This window comes from Furipterus horrens, unplaced genomic scaffold, assembly GCF_987537825.1.
Source record: "Furipterus horrens unplaced genomic scaffold, mFurHor1.1.pri manual_scaffold_4, whole genome shotgun sequence".
In the NCBI taxonomy this organism is placed as follows: Eukaryota; Metazoa; Chordata; class Mammalia; order Chiroptera; family Furipteridae; genus Furipterus; species Furipterus horrens.
This window is the reverse complement of record NW_028327174.1, coordinates 167,904,059-167,918,266: the sequence shown is the minus strand read 5'-3', so window position 1 is coordinate 167,918,266 and position 14,208 is coordinate 167,904,059. Positions and strand designations below refer to the sequence as shown.

Below are 14,208 nucleotides of genomic sequence, written 5' to 3'. Positions count from 1 at the left end.
GGCTTCCTCGAGTACTTCTGCTGATCATTACTCTCCTGAATACTCGAGAGAGACCCTCTGCAGATCTCTGTTTCTCTCTCTGCTACTTTCTTTTCTGGTATTCTGATTTGTGTTAGAAACAGAAAAACTGACACTCACGAATTACTCAAATACCATAGCCAAGTTTGTGCAGGCAGGAAGTGCTCCTTAGTACATGGCAGAACCCAGGCCCAGCACCAGGGCAGTCAGCAGGGGTTGGGGATAACACCTGGTTTCACTTTCATGGTCACCTGAGTAATTAGTGGTGAAGAGCAGGAAGAGAGGGCAGTCAGTTCTCACATAGCAAGCAGAAGAAAACCCCCGTGTCGGCTTTGATGGTGGGCAGGAGGAAGTAAGCCCTTTCACAATATGGTCAGGAAAAACTGGGAAATTTTTGCTTAGTTGCAAATAAAGGAAAACCTTAGTCAAGCAATGAGACAGAGATCAAAGGAAGCCCAGTCCTGCTTATAAAGAAAGGAATGTCTGAGAGGAGGATAGAGGGCATGGTCTTCCTCTTGCCCTTAGAGTAGACAATGGAGCTATTCAGGGAAGTCTCCCCTGGAAGAACCCAGCATCTTTCCTTCAAGTAAGAATTAGCATGTTAATTCTAATTACCAATGTTAGAGATCTACTTTTTGAGGGTGGAGCAGGGGCAGCCCATGAGGTCTCCAGCAAAGAGAGCAATTTTATCTGGGTTTACAGGCCAAACTTTTGGAAACTTAACTCACTGGCAGGACCTGTGGGTTGGGGGCCAGAGATCTGATAGCCCGTTTAGAATCCAAAAATGTTTGCAGCTGCAAAGAAGATTGACATTTAATGTTGTTGGGCCAAAGCAATGGAACGTGCCAAGGTGCCTCTGGGATGGCCAACAGCTGGCCAGGAACAGGATTGTAAGGCTGTGTATCAGAAGAATTGGATACTTGGAGCCAATTAGAAGGCTTCAAAGAGTAGAAGGGAGATAAGTCATGCAGCTGGGAGGATAGGATGTCCCCTAAATGAGCACCCAATGCTGTCATGGGGAAGGTTAGGGGTGGGCAGATGTTGGAGGTAGAAAGCCTAGGATGAAGGCTGATGGGTGTATTTTTATTGTGAGAGACTATAAAGCAGAACACCTGAGAGACCCTCTACTCAGTCCCTTTGCCTCACAATGAAGGATTTAGCACTATTCCAATTCTGAAAAAATAAAAATACAAAGCTATGAAACATTGGCTAATCCTGTCTAGTAGGGTTATGGATAATTTCTATTTTGTTCTCTATAACTTTCTTTTTCAAGCTTACTGCCATGGGTTTGGATTCTTTTCATAATCAATTATTTTAATTGAAAAGAAAAAACTCTTTTGAAATAAAATGCCCAAATGAAGTGAATTCTAGAGAACAAATGATATATCATAAATGGTGGCCTTGTCTTTATATAAAAATACAAAACAGGGAAGCAAGGAGCATTCTGCTTCACGAGGATTTAGCACAGCCCAGAAAAATTATCCCAGGGAAGACAAATAAAGTTCCAGCGCTGATCAGATCTTCCTAAAAGTACGTAAAAGGAGACATACTTGAAGGTGGCATTGGCTACACTTTCTATGATCTTCTACATCACTTCTCCAAGTCATGAGAACCAAGTCATTCGATCAATGCATAAGCTAAATTTGACTATATAGTGTTTATCCCCCTAAATTCCCTCCTCTGGTATATCCCTTCTCTAATCCTTTTTACTCAAGGCCCCTTCCTCTTCTCAAGGATCTCTTTCACAGGCTCCTTGTTGAAGGCAGAGAGACCTTTATACAATATGTTTCCTAGGCTCTGTTGTTGATTGAATCTCAGGGACCCAGTATTAATTAGCCTTTCAGGAATAATCCTGGCCACATGCTCAGCAACATGGTGACCACTGAAATAGGGGCTGTTGGAATGTCTTTGCCCTCTGTTTTTCTAGATTGGGCCCTCTTTCCCTAATTCAGATGGCTCTGATATCCTTTCTCCACCTGTTCTCTGCTCCCTGGCTCTAGAGTCAGAAGCCAGTTAAAATCTGTAGCTGTGGTCAGGAGATGAATCTGAAAAATGGAGGGTCTAAGGGCTACTCTGTACCACAACCCCCAACTGCCCACCCACCCCTCACTCTGTGGCTAGAAGGCCTATTTGGCTACTGGACCTCCCCACATACCGCTCATATCCTTCCTGTTCCTGCCCTGGCTCCACCCTGCTCTTCACCCCATGTTCCTCCTATCCCAGATCCAACCCCAAAGAATCTGAGTCCCAGTTTTCCTCAGAAATTTGAGTTTTTTTTCCTTCTGCTTTTCATATATACAAAGATCTTTCATTAGTATCTGTGTTGTAATTAGAATCTAAGTGGAAAAAAGAAGAAAGAGGAAAGGGAAAAGCTTTATTTCTGTCAGTCTCCAAAAGTACCACTTAGAGAAAACTCCCCCAAAATTAGTATCTTTTTTGGCAAGTTCTAGGAAGAGTAAAGTTATGAAGCTCTGGTTGTTTTGCCTCCCTCTGATCCAAGGGTACCATGGGCAGGAACAACCAGTGTTAGGTTGTTTTTAGGCTGACGGGGTCTTGGGGCCACTGAAGGAATCACGATGTTAACATGCTCTAGGAAGAGCCATCAGAAAAAGATTCCTGTTACCCTGGCCTTCTCCTCAGCTCTCACCCAGGTCTCTAGATTCCTGCCTGTTTCCCATGCTCACCTTAGTCTTCCCTATTTAAGCAGACGAATAAGATTCTAGTTGCTCAGAATCCTCGCTCAGAGTCTACCTCTTACATGCTATATCCAATTCATCAGCAGAGCCTGCAACCATCTTCACATATGTCCAGAATCCAATTACTACTAACCACCTACACTAATACCATGCTAATCCAAATCACTATCATCATCTGTCATCTGAACTACTGCAATCATCTAACTGGTCTCCCTACCTCCACTCTTGCCCTCCTTTCTGTCAATCTTCAGAGAGAAACTTTTAAAAGGTCAGGTGACAAGTGACAGAATAATAACATTTAAAAATTCTCTATTCATAAAAAAATGGCAAAGAGTGTCAGAATCAACTTTTCTAGAACTCTGGAAATTAACCAGACTTACAGCAATTGGGGGAACATTTATTCAAGAAAAAGAATTGATACCACTTGAAACTAATATAATATTGTATGCCAATTATAATTGAAAAACAAAAATATATTTAAAAATAGCAAAAAAGGAAAAACAATAGAACCTAATAAGAACAGAAGCTTTGTAACACTTTAACTCTCCTTATTCTCATCCTCCTTTCTCCAGCTTTGTGGTACCTTTCCTTGCAAACTGATAACCCATAATTATGATGAAAACCAGCAGCCTGAAAGCCAAAGGAGAAAAGAAAAGGTTTGGAGGTCTTTCCAAGCCTCATCCTCAGAGAACTGTCATTATCTGACTTATCTAATGGTTCCCTAGAAGACTCCACTTGCAATGCTGTCTTGATTCAACCTGACTCGAAGCTTGCTCTAAGGAAAGCCTTTCTCCAGGGGTTGTTTAATTTCAAAAATGCCTAAAGTACTGAATAATAGTTGTGACAAAAAGTAGGCTTTTTAAAAAGCTTAAAAGGAAAATCTGGGGAATGAGATGTCCATAGGGCCCTTTGAAAAGCTGATACATTGCTAGGAACTTAGAAAGCCAAGAGCAAACAAAGGGCTATGCACATGTTCCAGAAAGACCTGGGAAGGCCCTAAGTTCTTACCTGAGGCTTTTTGTAAGCAAGAACTGAAAGTTAAGGCAGAGTTGTCAACTGCCTGGCTGAATGTTAAAAACATGCTCTAACACATACACACACACACACACACACACGCACTCACACATGCAGCCCCTCTGCAAAAACTGGAAGAATTATTGGTTCCCAATATTGACAGAAATCTCTGCCCAATCATAAGCTGACAACTAATCTAAGCAAGCACAGACTTCGGTATCTACACATGACTTAATGTAATTAGTTCAGAGAAGTGGCTAAATAAACAATAAACAAACAACAACAGACCCTGTGGAGGAGGAAATTCTGAATTTCAGAGCTTCTATAATATACCACTTAAAATGTACAGTTTTCAATAACAAAAATAACGAGACATTCAAAAGAAGAAGAAAGCAGACCAATAAACAGAAGGAGGGTAGGAGGAGGAGAAATACATAAAAGCTGACCCTGAGGGTGGCCAGATGTTAAACTTACTAGACAAAGACTTTAAACCATGTAGTAAAGATTTTAAATATGTCTAAATCATGTCTAAATAACTAAATGAATGTATGAGAATGATGTCTTTCCTAATAAATAATATCAATAGAGATAGAAATTATAAAAAGAATGAAGTAGAAACGTTGGATTCAAAAAGTACAATAACTAAAATAAAATATTCAGTTGATGGACTCAACAACAGATATGAACTAGAGAAAGAATTAGAAAATTTGAATATAGGTTGATTGAGGGTTGATTGATATTATCTAGCCTGAGGAAGAGAAAAAAACAAAAAAACCTGAAGAAACATAAACAGAGCCTAAGAGGTCTGTGAGACACCATCAAGTGTGCCAACATAATCACAATGGGAGTCCAAGAAGGAATGAAGAGAAAGAGGCAGAAAGATATTTGAAGAAATGGTTGAAACTATCTCAAATTTGACAAAAAACATTACACATTCAAAAAAGCTTCACCAACTCCAAGAATGATAAATTCAAGAGTTTCACACTTAGACATATCATAATCAAACACTTGAAAAAGAAAGAGAAAATCCTGAAAGCTGCAAGAGGGAGTGATTCTTCATTCAAGAAACATTTAGGAAGATTAACAGCTGATTTCACATTAGAAAAGATAGAGGCCAGAATGCAGTGGGTGATATATTCAAAGTTCTAAAAAAAGACTGTCAACCAAGAATTCTGTAGCCAGCAAAACTACCCTTCAAAAACCGAAGCTGGAATTAAGATATTCCCAGATAAACAAAGAGTTTGTCACCATCAAATCTTTCCTGAAAGAAATATTAGGAGTAATTCTTCAACCTGAAATGAAAAAAGAAAAAGAACACTAGATGGTAATTCCAATGTACATGAAGAAACTGGTAAAGGTAACAAATTAGATAAATATTTTTTTGCTGGTAATTCTTTTCCCCTATGTTATTTAAAAGGAAACTACAAAAAAAAAAAAAAAAAAAAAAAAAAAAACCAAAACAAAACAATGATTATAAATCTGTGTTGATGGCTACATGGTATTTAAGGATGCAATGTGTATTTCAATAACAACACAAATGTGGGGCACAATACGACCACCAATGTGGGGGCAGGAGCACAAAGCTATATAGGAGCAAAGTATACCATTGAAATAAAGTTGGTATTAATATGAACCAGATTATTATACATCAAGATGTTAACCATAACCCCCTGGGCAGCTACTAAAAAACAACTCAAAAGATTTATAGGAGAATAAATGACAAGAAAATTAAAATGGTACTCTAGAAATATATTTAGGACAAAAGATGACAGCAATGGAGGAAGAGAGGAACAAAAGGGACATAAGACATAGAAAACAAATAGGGAAATGGCAGGTGCAAGTATTATCTTTTCAGTAATTATATTAAATGTATGTGGACTAAATGCCAGTTAAAGGCAGATACAGGCAGAACCACCAACTATATGCTATCTACAGGCAATGCACTTTAGATGCAAGGCCACAAACTGGTTGAAAGTAAAAGAACAGATCATCAAAGAAGTAACACTATGAAAGATGGACTAACAATACCTATATCGGGCAAAATAAATCGTAAAGCAAAAATTGTTAATAGACTCCCGGAATACAACAAGGATGCCAGCCTGTTAAACCAAGCATGCCATGGTCCGGGGACAGCCAACTGACCTGTAGTCTGCAAGATCCTTCCCCATATGGGAAGGCTACCCTCCCCTCCACACACCCACTCTTATTAGGGATCTCTGGACCCAAGGGTAGGTAGGATGACGACCATGTCCAGCTTGAAGCAGCTAGAGGAGCACGAGACCTTTGACCATTGTCCTTTATAAGATTATGAAGGGTCTTAAGTCTGAGAGGGAGGAATTGTTATTTTTTATTGTTATAAAATTAATTAATTAATTTTTTAAAAAAGAATAATATAGGAAAGGGTAAAGCCAAAGAACTTGCATGCACAACCCATGGACATGGACAAAGAGGGGTGGGATTGCTGGGGGATGGGGCGTACTGGGCAGAAGGGAGCAAAGGGGGAAAAAATTGGAACTATTCTAACAACATAATTAATAAAATATACAAAAAATTGTTAATAGAGACAAGGAATATTTTATAATGGTAAAGACTCAATCCATTAAAACACAACATTTATAAACATATATACATCTAACAGTAAAGCCCTAAAACACATGAAGCAAAAACTGACAAATTTGAAGAATAGACAATTTAAAAATAATAATTGGAGACTTCAGTACCCCATTATTAATCATGGGTAAACCAAGAAACAGAAGATCAACAAGAAAATAAGTCCCTGAAAAATACTAGACTATCTGACATTTATAGAAGACTATCTCCAACAACAGCAGAATACATTTTCTCTAACAAATACACATGGATCATGCTCCAGGATAGATCATATATTAGGCCATAAAGCAAGTCTCAATATATTTAAAAGTAAAGTCATACAAAATATGTTTTCCAACCACAGTTGGAACTCAGTATCTAAAGAAAATGTGAGAAATTCATAAATACATGGAAGTTAAACAACACACTTTTAAACCAGTGTATCAAAGAAAAAAATCACAAGGGAAATTAGAAAATACACTGAAATAAATGAAAATAAAAACACAAAAACTTATATGATGCAACAAAAGCAGTGCTTAGAGAGGAATTTATAGTTATAAATGTCTATATTAAAAAAGAAAAGATCTCAAATCAGTAACCTAACCAACCACCTTAAGAACTTAGAGAAAAATAGAGTAAATTAAACCCAAGGCAGACAGAATTGAGAAAATAATATTAAAGTAGAAATAAATGAAATAGAGAATAGAGAAAAATCAATGAAACCAAAACTTGGTTCTTTGAAAAGATAAACAATACTGGCAAAGTTTTAGCTAGACTGAAAAAAAAAAATAAGAGGAAATAAAATTACTAAAATCAGGAATGAAAGATACTACTTCTGACCTTACAGACATAAGAAGTATTATAAAGGAATACTATAAACAATTGTATGCTCATAGACTAGATAACCTAGAAGGAATGGATACATTTCTAGAAAGATATAAACTACCAAATTGGATTAAGAAGAAATGGAATATCTAAGTAGGCCTATAAAAAAGAAATTGAATCAGTAATCAAAACCTTCCCCTCAAATAAAAACCCAGGCCCAGATGGCTTCACTGGTCAATTCTATTTATGTGAGGAAGGGACACTTTCCAATTCATTACCCTGATCCCAAAACAGGCCAATTTTGCTTATGAATATAGAGGCAAAAATCTTTAGTAAAATATAAGCAAACAGACTCCAGAAACATATAAAAAGGATATACACTATGATCAAGTGGGATTTATCCCAGGAATGCAAAGTTGATTCAATATGTGAAAACCCAACATATTTTCATGATAGAAAAAATTAACAAATAAGAAAAGAAAAACTTTTTCAGCTTTGTGAAGAGCATCTAAGAAAGAAAAACCCACAGTTAACATCATACTTAACGGGAAAAACTGAGAACTTTCTCCCAAAGATCAGAAATAAAAATGTCTTCTCTTGCCCCTTCTATTCAACATTATACTAGGTTCTAGTCTGGGCAATTAGCAAGGAAATAAAATAATAGACAGATAAATTGGAAATAATTAAAGCTATTCTATTCTCCTGTGACACGAACTTTTATATAAAATATTCTCCAGAATACATTAAAAAAACTATGAGGGTTAATAAATGAGTTAAATAAGGTTGCAGGATAGAGAATATAAACAAATGAATTCTACTTCTATGTACTAGCAATAAATAATCCAAAAATTAAATTAACAATTTTATTTACAATGCATCAGAAACGATAAAACACCCAGCAATTAATTTAATAAAGGAAATACCAGACTTGTACACTGTAAATAACAAATACATCATTGAAAGAAATTAGAGAAGATCTAAATAAATGGAAAGACAGTCTATGGTCATGGCTTAGAAGACTCAGTATTTTTAAGATGGCAATACTCCCCAAATTCATTTCTAGATTCAAGGCAATCCTTATCAAAATCCCAGCTGCCTGTTTTACAGAAATTGCAAGCTGGTCCTAAAATTTCGTATTAAAATGCAAAGGATCCAGAATAGCCAAAACAATCTTGAAAAAGAACAAAGAGCACTCACACTTCCTGATTTCAAAACTTAATATAAAGCTACAGTAATCAAGGCAGTGTGGTATTAGCATAAGGATAGAAAGATCAACCCATGGAATTTAATTCAGACTTCAGAGATAAACCCATACATTTATGAACAATTGATTTTTGACAAAGGTACCAAGACAATTCAAAGGGGAAAGAATAGTCTTTTCAACAAATCGTACTAGGACAACTGGATAACCACATACAAAATAATGAAGTTGGACCCATTCCTCACATTGTATAAAAATTAACTCAAAATGGATCAAAACCTAAATGTAAGAGCCAAAACTATAAAACTCTTCTTAAAAAATATTGTTATTTATTATTTTTAGAGAGATGAAAACGAGGGAGAAAGAGAGGGAGAAAAACATCAATGTGAGAGAGAAACATCGACAGGTTGCCTCTCATATGCTCCCCAACTGGGGACTGAACCTGCAACCCAGGCATGTGTCCTGACCAAAATTGAACCTGTGACCTTTCTGTTTGTAGGACGACGCCCAACGAACTGAGACACACTGGTAATGGCCAAAACTATAAAACTCTTAAAAGAAAATAGAGTCACAAATCTTAGTGACCTTGAATTAGATAATAGTTTTAAAAATTAGGCAATAGTTTTAAAATGACACTAAAAGCACTATCAGCAAAATTAAAAATGGATAAATTGGTACTCATCAAAATTAAACATTTTGGTGCTTCAAAGGACACCATCAAGAAAGTGAAAAAGATAATGTACAGAATGAGAGAAAGTATTTTCAAATCATACATCTAATAAGAGTCTAGTATCTAGAATATATAAAGAAATTTTACATCTCAAAAATAAAAACTACCCAATTTTAAAATGAGTAATTGATATGAATAAATATTTCTCCAAAGATGGTATACAAAGGTTCAATAAACACATGAAAAGATGCTCAGCATTAGTCTTTAAGGAAATGCAAATAAAAATGAAATGAAATACCACTTTACACCTATTAGGATTGCTATTTTTTTAAAAAAGATGGTGAGGGTATGGAGAAATTGGGAACCTCATGCAAGTCTGGCAGTTTCTCAAAATGTTACAGTTACCATATAACCCAGCAATTCTACTTCTATGCATATACCCAAGAAAACTGAAAACATATGTTCACACAAAAAATTTTGCACATGAAGGTTTATAAAAGCATTATCCATAACAGCCCCAAAGTGGAAACTACCCAAATGTTCATCAGCTGATGAATGGAATAACAAAATATGGGATCTCCACTTATATAATACCATTCAGCCGTGAAAAAGAATGAGGGACTGGTGCAGGCTACAACATCAATAAGTCCTAAAACCACTATGCCAGGTGAAAGAAAAACCAGACACATATTTATAATTCCATGGTTATAAAATGTCCAGACTTGGTAAGTTCACAAAGTAGATTTAAAAAAAATAAAGATTACATTTTTTAAAAAAGAGAAAACAACAAGAACAACAAAAATAGAAAGTGAATTACTCATTTTCAAGGACCTGGGGAATGGAGGATGGGAGTGACAGCTAATGTGTACAGGGCTTGTTTTTGAAGGTTGTACTGCCTGTTATAAAAAAGTTATTCAAGTCTAAGAGCTGTCAGGTCTTTTCTGACACCCGCTAGTTACACCTGCTAGTTAATCACTGTAACCACACATGAAAGTACCAGACTCCAGGCCCCGTTCTTTCAGCAACTGAGTGTGTGAGCCTTTCCCAGCTTCTTATTTTTGATCCTCACTTTCATTGGGGCTTATTCAGTTTCACACAGCGATGCTGCCACGTTATGCTCTCTCAGACATATGTGCTCTGAGTCTGGCTAACTCTGGGCCAGATCTGCAGACTAAAACGCGTTCTGGAAGTGTCTATTGATAGGAAGAGGAGCCCTCTAGGAGAAACTCCACCAGGTGACCTCGCAGCCTCCTGAACTCCAGAAAGCATCTTTGTTGTGCTTAAATGGGCCTTTTTGTGAGCCCTATGGGATGCACATGATAGCAAGCGTTTAAGAGCAAGCTCAATGCAGACTTTTATAGTTTATTTTGATTCATTCATTCTAGGGATTCAGCCTTTCTTCTGACGGTGAAGCTACAGCATAAGAAGTTTCCTGGGCTTCTAAAAGGTCATAATGCTTTCTGGAAACTTAGTCTCAGCACAAAGAAATCCCACTGTACTTTGCTATTTCAATTTTTTATTTTGTGGACAATATAGCTATTGCTCTGTTGGTGTAGAGCATGGCAAAGGACAGGAAACTCAGAAAAAGTTTAAAGGACCATCTGTGTCACCTTCAAAATTGCTTTCTACTCTGGTGTCCCAAAATATTTGTCCTTTTTATTCACAAGACATTTCCTCCCAGCTGATCCTATCTATGCCAATGATTTAAATAACGTCTGCAATCCAAACTGGTATAATCCAGAATCCAGCCCCAATTTCACACCTGTTTTTGGTCCACCTAAATATCCCACTGGTTCTTCAGGTTCATTCTAATTAAGGTTAACTCATTCTCTTTCCAACAAAACAAAATTTGGAAGTTTTTTAAATGACAAAAATACCCGGTTCTCCTGTTGCCAAGCCTGACTAAATGGCATTACTTCTCCAACTCAACAAAACCAGGAAATTCGAAGTCAAACTTGACTCTCTGCTCTGACTCTATGCAAATTCTGTTAAGTCACTAAGTCACTGCTTTGATGCTATTCTAATAAATTTTCTAATTTTTCATGACCATGTATCTTTTGAAGAAGGCTTACTTCCTGCCCACCATCAAAAGCTGACACTGGGGGCTTTCTTCTGCTCACTATTTGAAAGTCGACTGCCTCTCTCTCCTCCCACTTTTCAACACTAATTAATTATTTGGTGAGCATGAAAATGAAACCAGCTGTTATCCCCATCCTCTGCTGGCTGACTCTGGTGCTCGGTCTGGGTTCTGTCATATACTAAGGAAGATCTGGCTCCAAGTATCAGCTCTATTGCTTCCTGCCTACGCAAGCTTGGATGTGGTATTTGAATAATTATTGTCAGTTTCTTTTTCTGGGGATAAACTGATATCTGTCTGAGAAAGTGGTTGTAAGGATTAAATACAGGCATACCTCAAGATATTACAGGTTCATGCCAGATTATCCCAATAAAACACGCCATTATCTTTTGGCTGGTGGAGGACCTTGCCTTCAATTTAAAAAAAAAACACTACATCTGTGAAGTGCAATAAAACGAGGTCTGCCTGTAAACTAAAGAATGTCAAGCACCTGAAACATAATTGTTGACATGTCCTTCCGGCAATTTACTTCTTTATCCTCTGTGTTTCAAGTGACCATTCCCATCCCTCTCCCTGAAGAAGACAGACCAAATCTAGTTTGCCATCACCATGCTGACAAACTGAAGTGTCCAACGTCTCTGTACCATCCCACCTTACACAGACTTGGTAGGAGGTTGCTGTTACTCCAGCTTAGTGTTTCCCAAGGCATGCCCTGCAGAATAGTGGCTCTGCACCTGTCTTAGAAATAAGGTGCCATGGGGAGTATGAGAAATGCTGCATGCAGTCGCTTTATCTTAGAGTCACAATACATGCTAAGTTAGAAAACCTTCAGAAAAAAAAAAACCCTGTCATAAAGGAATACATTTAATCAAATGTTTTACACACTTATTTGACTGTGGGCCCCTTTCCTGTGTAAAACCATCACCCCAAAGGACATGTTCTGGTCTGTTCACTTGGTCTTAATCATCTCACTCCCTTCACCTGTTTTAACAATGCATCAGAATTTATAAGTTTGAAGTACATTCTAGGCTAAAGTAGAACAAGCTACTCTTACTTATTTTGTTATGCAGTAATAACACAGAAGTCAGACCTATAACAGGTTATCATTAAAAGGCATGGTAAACGCATAGGGTACCAGAGACCCATAGATTATCCCCCTATTGAACTGAGCCTCCTCCACCTGTAACGGAAGCTGTGCAATCATTACAGGTCCCGGCTTTACTGTCAGGGAGGCCTATACTACCGGGATTCCCATTAGGGCATTCCCGCATTTCACCACCATGCTGCCTCCTCCAAGTGAGCAGAAGCAGCTCCTGGTTTCCCGGGGTCCAGGCCTAGCTTTCAAGTCCAGCCAGGAGTGGGGCTGTTTGAGTTAATCCTGAGGTCTCACCTGAATTCCCAATAAAGGATAAGGCTCAGAAGGCTGAGAATTGTGTTGTCTAGTGCAGCGGTCTCCATCCTTTTTGGCACCAGGGACCGGTTTCACGGCAATTTTTCCGCCGAGGGGATTGGGGTGGGGGTGGCAGAGACAGGAAGCGCAGCTCAGGCAATAATGTGGTCCCGCGATAAGCTTTGCTGGCTAGCCTGCTGCTCACCTCCTGCTCTGCAGCCCGGTTCCTAACGGGCCGCCGCCGGGGGCTGGGGAACCCTGGTCTAGTGCACATGCATTATTCTCAATACGAACATCATTGCTTTACAAGCCGAGATCCTTTGTTTTCAACCCTAAGTGTAAAGCAAGAATTGGAGCTAAGAGTTTCTCACGTTTACAGCCCCATTCGTCCTAAGGAGACATCTCTCGGTATCCACGCTTCGCTTTCTAAACGAGTTCATATTAACAACGCTGCAGCCAAAATTAATCGGAATAAACACCATACACCCCTGCTTTCCGCACCAACAGAAACGAAGAACGAGGCTGCCCCCAAGCGGTAAGCCTGCAAAGAGCAGCTTACTCCTCCGTTCACGGAACAGAAGGGGCTCCGCATTTCCAACTCCAAGGACCCTCCCCTGTCCCCTCTCCAACGCCTTTCAGAGCCGCTGTGGGCGATACTGGGGTGCGAATTCTTTTATCATTACGGAGTGGTGGGAGGAGGGTGTTGAGTAAAAAGATTAAGCGAAGCCGGTGTCTCCCAACCTCCGAACCTTATAAAGCAACTGGTTAAAACCAGATCCCGGGGCTTCGCCGCAGAGATTTTGATTTATCAGGACAGGAGTGGGGACCGGGGTCTGAGTTTCTAACCTGTGAGATTTTGGTTTCCGTAAAGATGATTCTGCTCACCTGGCCGATATGGAGATTCTGGGCGGAGAAGCAGCTGTCTTTTTCCCTTTCCCGGGTCCCGGCCAGCGGCCAAGGTCTTGCAGGTCACAGGAAATCAGAAGTCACCGTCTTCGCTCCTCATTCGCGAACCCCCAGTGGCCACTCGAGTGATTTTCCCGCAGCCCCTGGGCGATCCCTCCCAGTGTGGGGGATCCGCCCCAATCGCCGCCGCGGTTTCCATGGCGACCCGCGCTACGCTACTTGCTGCTTCGTTTCAGGTTATGTCAGGTTCGGCCTGTCTCAGCGCCTGCAACCTGACAGAAAGGGGGGATTCTGGTCCAGGACAATCAAGCTAAGAAGTAAATTTTTATATTATTGGGCTGAGTATTTCGTGTGCTCATTTCTTATTAAAAAGAAGCTTTAAGAGTTCTTTTGTTTCTGTTTTGGAGAGTGGAAGGGAATATATGTAAATGTCTTTCTAGTACTTGTATGTAACATTTTACCTTCAGGTTCAAATGCTTGGGACAGATTGACCCATGGCTGAAAGAATCCATGATTTCTGCTTCCTTTAGCGATTTACTTTTGCACGGTCTTCCTGGTGCAGGAGGACAGTCAGGATGTGGATTATGCATTCCTGCCAGTCACTGGCCACACCGAGCTGATTCCCAGACCATGGACTTCCCGGGCCTTGACTCTCCAGCTCTGACTTTTTTTGCAAGGGCTGCTGCCTCAGCTGAACCAGATGGAGGAGGTCAGGTTCTCAGCAGACTCAGGTGGGAATGCAAAGTCTGTGCTTTCAGAACCATCCTGGCTGAGCTTGGCACTCAGCAGTCCTTCATTATTCTAATCAAGAAACCCAGCTCA

The 14,208-nt window shown here is 39.2% G+C and overlaps 1 long non-coding RNA gene across 1 annotated transcript in view; it reads right to left on the bottom strand.

Moving 5' to 3' along the window:
* LOC150013234 (uncharacterized) overlaps positions 1–13,506 on the bottom strand; it is a 37,951-nt gene extending 24,445 nt beyond the window's left edge. The window contains exon 1 of the long non-coding RNA XR_016510554.1: positions 13,366–13,506. This is a non-coding gene — a long non-coding RNA (uncharacterized LOC150013234). The remainder of the gene's footprint in view (positions 1–13,365) is intronic.
* Positions 13,507–14,208: the final 702 nt, after the last annotated feature.